A 6057-nucleotide genomic window follows, 5' to 3' on the forward strand; every position below is an offset into this window, starting at 1 on the left:
AAAAAAAAAATAAATAAATAAATAAAAAACATAAAAAAAAGATGTCCCTCCTAATTCAAATTGCGCCTGGGTCAAGCCCCAGTGACTATTTCTCCTACTACAATTCCCTTCTTATCACCCCCCTATTCTTCCCACTATCCCCACTTCTCCCTCCCCATCTTTTCTCTCTTTGTTATGTTATGTTATTTTGAGGCACATTCGTGAGCTTCCTGTTAGACCGTTCGGACGTCGTACTAGCAGCTCTCATCACCATGACTGGCCGCGGCAAGGGAGGCAAGGGTCTTGGAAAGGGAGGCGCCAAGCGTCACCGTAAGGTTCTGCGTGATAACATCCAGGGAATCACCAAGCCTGCTATCCGTCGTCTAGCTCGCCGAGGTGGCGTCAAGCGCATCTCTGGTCTCATCTACGAGGAGACTCGTGGGGTGCTCAAGGTGTTCCTTGAGAACGTTATCAGGGATGCTGTCACCTATACCGAGCACGCCAAGCGTAAGACCGTTACTGCCATGGACGTTGTCTACGCCCTCAAGCGTCAGGGCCGTACCCTGTACGGATTTGGTGGTTAAATCGCTCCATTATTGAGATGGTGCCAGCTATTCAGCTTGCATTATCATCATTGAATAACATCATCTCCCGGACCTTTTTAAGGTCCACAAACATGAAAAGAAAGAAGGACCATAGACTACTATTATTACTACTACTTTCTCATAACCATGTTCACTATCACTATCTGAGCTAAGAAAAGAAACCATTATTAATTATAACCATCTTTCTCACTTCATCAGGTCTTCTCCAAGTATTATTATTATTATCATTATTATTATTATTATTATTATTATTATTATTATCATTATTATTATTATTATTATTATTATTATTATTATTATTATTATTATTATTATTATTATTATTATCATTGACTTATTTCAATGATCACGCCCCTCATCGTTCTCAGTTTCTCATAAAACAAAATATACATTGAGATGAAAAAGACGCTCAACATATCACAATAGGCAACACATCTAATCAACTCTCCACTGTGACACACAGCAGGTACATTAGTAGAAATATAGTATACACTACTTGCTTATTATTGATATACCAGTATAGTCTACACAACTCTCTAGATGTTTGAACGTGTGGCTCCGAAGAGGAGCCGGATTGATGGTGATATTGGCTGAAGGGGAGGGAGGCCCTTTATTTACTTCTTCTCAGTCTTCTTGGGAAGGAGCACGGCCTGAATGTTGGGCAGCACGCCACCCTGTGCAATGGTGACTCCGGAGAGGAGCTTGTTAAGTTCCTCGTCGTTGCGGATGGCCAGCTGCAGGTGACGTGGGATGATGCGAGTCTTCTTGTTGTCACGGGCGGCATTGCCGGCAAGCTCAAGGACTTCAGCAGCCAGGTACTCCTTAACTGCCGCAAGGTACACGGGGGCACCAGCACCCACGCGCTCGGCGTAGTTGCCTTTCCTTAGAAGGCGATGAATCCTGCCGACCGGGAACTGGAGTCCAGCACGACTGGAACGGGACTTTGACTTTCCCTTCACCTTTCCTCCCTTGCCGCGTCCAGACATGATAATGGATGTTGTGGTAGTAGTAGTAGTAGTAGTAGTTGTTGTTGTTGGTGATAAATGAGGAGCGCGAGTACTCTAACCTCATCGGTAGCTCTGCGAGCAAGTAGTGAATTTTGGGAAAAACGGCTATATATACGCGAGATCAGATCGGCCCAGAGCGCGTCTGGACCAATCAGGACGCTCGCTGAGGTGGCGACTCCTGATCCTGAGTAGGCACGCTAATATATATACCACTTTTCAACTGAGAAAACGCACACTCGTTCTCACAGCAGTACGGCGACACTATGCCTCCCAAAGCATCAGGAAAGGCTGCCAAGAAAGCTGGCAAGGCACAGAAGGCCATTGCCAAGGGCGACAAGAAGAAGAAGCGCAGGAGGAAGGAGAGCTACTCCATCTACATCTACAAGGTGCTCAAGCAAGTCCACCCAGACACTGGCGTGTCCTCCAAGGCCATGTCAATCATGAACTCGTTCGTGAATGACATTTTCGAGCGCATCGCTGCCGAGGCATCCCGCCTGGCACACTATAACAAGCGCTCCACCATCACCAGCCGGGAAATCCAGACCGCTGTCCGTCTTCTTCTGCCTGGTGAACTGGCAAAACACGCTGTTTCTGAAGGCACCAAGGCTGTTACCAAGTATACCTCCTCCAAGTAAACAGGCGGCCAGTATACTGCTGCCAGTATAAAATAATACCCGGCTCCATTGGAGCCACACTTGAAAAGGAAAAAAGATACGATATAGACAAATGCATTATTATTATAATTATTGTTATTATTATTAATATTATTATTATTATTATTTTTATTATTATTATTATTATTATTATTATTATTATTATTATTATTATCATTATTAATAATATTAATATTGTTGTTTTTATTATGATTATTATTATAATAATTATTGTATCATTATTATTATTATTATTATTATTATTATTATTATGCTTATTATTATCGTGATTATTATTCTGTGGAGATAAAGAAAAGATAAAAAAAAAATAGAGATAAAGAAAGATAAAAATTCTCCCAAGTGAAAGAGATATGGCCATGGAAGAGGGAATAATAATAATAATATAAAAAAAAAAAAAGGGGGGAAGGATATTGAGTTGAAAGTCGATACCTGATACTGAAAGATGGAAAATAAATATTTTCTTCCACAAAACCAAACAGATTGTCTATGAAAATTCTTTAATGAAAGAGATGTTTGGCCCTAAAAAGGGCCTAGATATTGCTGTTATGAAGATCATTCGTGGATGACTTCTTAGGCACGCTCGCCACGGATGCGACGAGCCAGTTGGATGTCCTTTGGCATGATAGTCACGCGCTTGGCATGGATGGCGCACAGGTTGGTATCCTCAAACAGACCCACGAGGTAAGCCTCGGAAGCTTCCTGGAGAGCCATGACAGCAGAGGACTGGAAGCGGAGGTCAGTCTTGAAATCCTGAGCAATTTCACGCACCAGGCGCTGGAAAGGCAGTTTCCTGATAAGCAGCTCAGTGCTCTTCTGATAACGGCGGATCTCACGGAGAGCAACGGTTCCAGGCCTGTAACGGTGGGGTTTCTTGACACCTCCAGTGGCTGGAGCAGACTTGCGAGCTGCCTTTGTAGCAAGCTGCTTGCGGGGCGCCTTGCCACCAGTGGACTTGCGAGCCGTTTGCTTGGTACGTGCCATAGTTGTGGTAACAACAACTCACAACGAACATTCAGCTGAGTCTGCCCGCGCTTCCCACAAAATCCCTTTATATATGAATCGGGTGGGCCCGACGACTCCAACCCTGCCTTGTGATTGGTCAGAAACGTCCAGTGAGGCTCATCGCCCACGCAGTCACCGCATGAAAGATGTGATCATTATTGTTAGTCTAATTCATTTTGTTCTTATTCTTATTCTTATTCTTATTCTTTCTTCCCTCATTCATAAGAAATCTTGGAAAATATACAGCAGAACTGACATGTCATTTAAAATTCTAAGACAATTAGCAAGAAAGTTGTGATATTCTTATTTTTTTCATTCTTTTTATTCTATTTTTTTTTTATTCTTGTCATAATTAATATTGTTATCTTTATTATTTTCATTTTTTTTTATTATTCTTCCTTATCTTATTCTTATTTATCCTACTTTTAGAGAGATGAGGCTTGTGCGGTCACCCATCCAAGTTCTGCCCGGACCCCCTGCTTAACCTTGCTGATCCCGCCGTCAGCTGATTGGTCAAGAGCGGAGAACAAGGTGTTGGGAGGGCTTATTTCTCTTATTCTTATTCTTTCCTGTATTGTTGTTGCATTGTTGTGCTGAAAATGTTGGAAAATATGCACTAAAATTAACCCTTCATTCATAATTCTACGACAATTAGCAAGAGAGATATATTATTACTTTTTTCCCTTATTTTTGTTCTTTTTATTCTTAATCTTCTTTTTTTTATTATAGTTGTTATTGTTATTTTATTATTTTCGTTTTTCGTTCATTCTCCTCATTCTTATTGCTATTTTTTTCTATTCTCAGAGAGATGAGGCTTTTGTGGTCACCCATCCAAGTTCTTCCCGGACCCCCTGCTTAACTGCGCTGATCCCGCCGTTAGCTAATTGGCCAAGACCGGAGAACTAGGTGTTGGGAGGCCTTCTTTCTATTATTCTTATTCTTTCTTCCCCCATTCATATCGTTGTATTGGAAATGTTGGAAAATATACAAAAGAATTCACCCTTCTATGACAATTAGGAAGAAAGACATGGGATGCTTTCTTTCTTTTTTTTTATATTCCTTTATTGTAATTTTTCTTATTCTTGTTATAATAATTCTTACTGTTATCTTTATTACTTAAAATTTTCGTTCTTTCTCCCTATTCTTATTCTTATTTTTTTTATTTATTTATTTTTTTTCAGACAGATGAGGCTTGTGTAGTCACCCATCCAAGTATTGCCCGAAACCCCTGCGTAATCTCGACGATTTCATTTGACAATACCTATTTACTTATTTATTTATTATTATATTTATTAAAAAAAAAAAGAAGAAAAGAAGATGAAGAATAAGGTATGTAATCGAAATACTCTCTCTATACTGTAGCAATAGTTTAGCTGGATGTACTTGTATTGTGTCAAAAATACTTGCAATATCTGCAATTGTAACCTGCAGTGTCGGCATAATGCATAATTAAGCAATGAAAAGAAAAATTAATAAAAGAATAAATGAAAAAAAGAAAGAAAAAAAGATACAATTAACAATTAAATATATTAGCTACCCCTCTACGTTTCTTTATCACTGCAGAAAAATGGAAACATTTTAACGTAGACTTGTCAAAATTCAACTGAAATTAAGGGTTAAATAAGGATTGTCACCCCTTCCCCAGAGGATATTCATTGTCTTTTAATATATATATATATATATATATATATATATATATATATATATATATATATATATATATATATATATATATATATATATATATATATATATATATATATATATATATATATATATATATATATATATATTCTTTTTATTTAAAGTCTTATTTAGAGAGAGAGAGAGAGAGAGAGAGAGAGGTAACGTCCTTGAGGATAGCAGCTCGTCTACGCTCCGCTCAGTGATCAGCGTTAGAATGTAATTCCTCATTTCTTTAAAAAAAAAAAAAAAAAAAAAAAAACAGAAACTTTATTTAGGGGGCTTGCTGGAAACAAACTACAATGGAGGAAAGAACAATATGTCTGCTATATGACCCACCCAGTTAAATTTTCAAGAAGCAAACGCAAGTTGGAAAATACGAGGAAGATAAATTTTCATTTATATACGTTTTATGGTAATTTCTGCCACGCCTTCCTCTATTCATCAAACGTCACTGACACTTATTCCCTTTATTTTTTACTTTACAGAATCTTTTGTAGGGCAAGACTCTAGAGGATATGTGCTTTCATAAATTCTATAATGCTTTGCTTATCATAGAGACATAAAAAAAAAAAATAATAATAATAAAAATAAATAAATTAATTAATTTAAAAAATCAAAATAAATAGATATATAAATTAATTAATCAATCAAATAAATTTCTATGCTTCACCTTTATAGCATTCGTATGAATGTCAAAACAAAACAAAAAATATAAATATAAATAATAATATGAAAAAAAAAAATTACTAAATATATGAAAAATAGCATTACTACTACTACTACTACTACTACTACTACTGCTACTACTACTACTATTTTTTTTTTTTTTTTTATGTAGGAAGGACACTGGCCAAGGGCAACAAAAATGTAATAAAAAAAATGCCCACTGAAATGCCAGTCCCATACAGGGGTCAAAGCAGTGGTCAAAAAATGATGAATAAGTGTCTTGAAACCTCCCTCTTGAAGGAATTCAAGTCATAGGAAGGTGGAAATACGGAAGCAGGCAGGGAGTTCCAGAGTTTACCAGAGAAAGGGATGAATGATTGAGAATACTAGTTAACTCTTGCGTTAGAGAAGTGGACAGAATAGAGGTGAGAGAAAGAA

The sequence above is a fragment of the Scylla paramamosain genome, chromosome 17 (assembly GCF_035594125.1).
Source record: "Scylla paramamosain isolate STU-SP2022 chromosome 17, ASM3559412v1, whole genome shotgun sequence".
In the NCBI taxonomy this organism is placed as follows: Eukaryota; Metazoa; Arthropoda; class Malacostraca; order Decapoda; family Portunidae; genus Scylla; species Scylla paramamosain.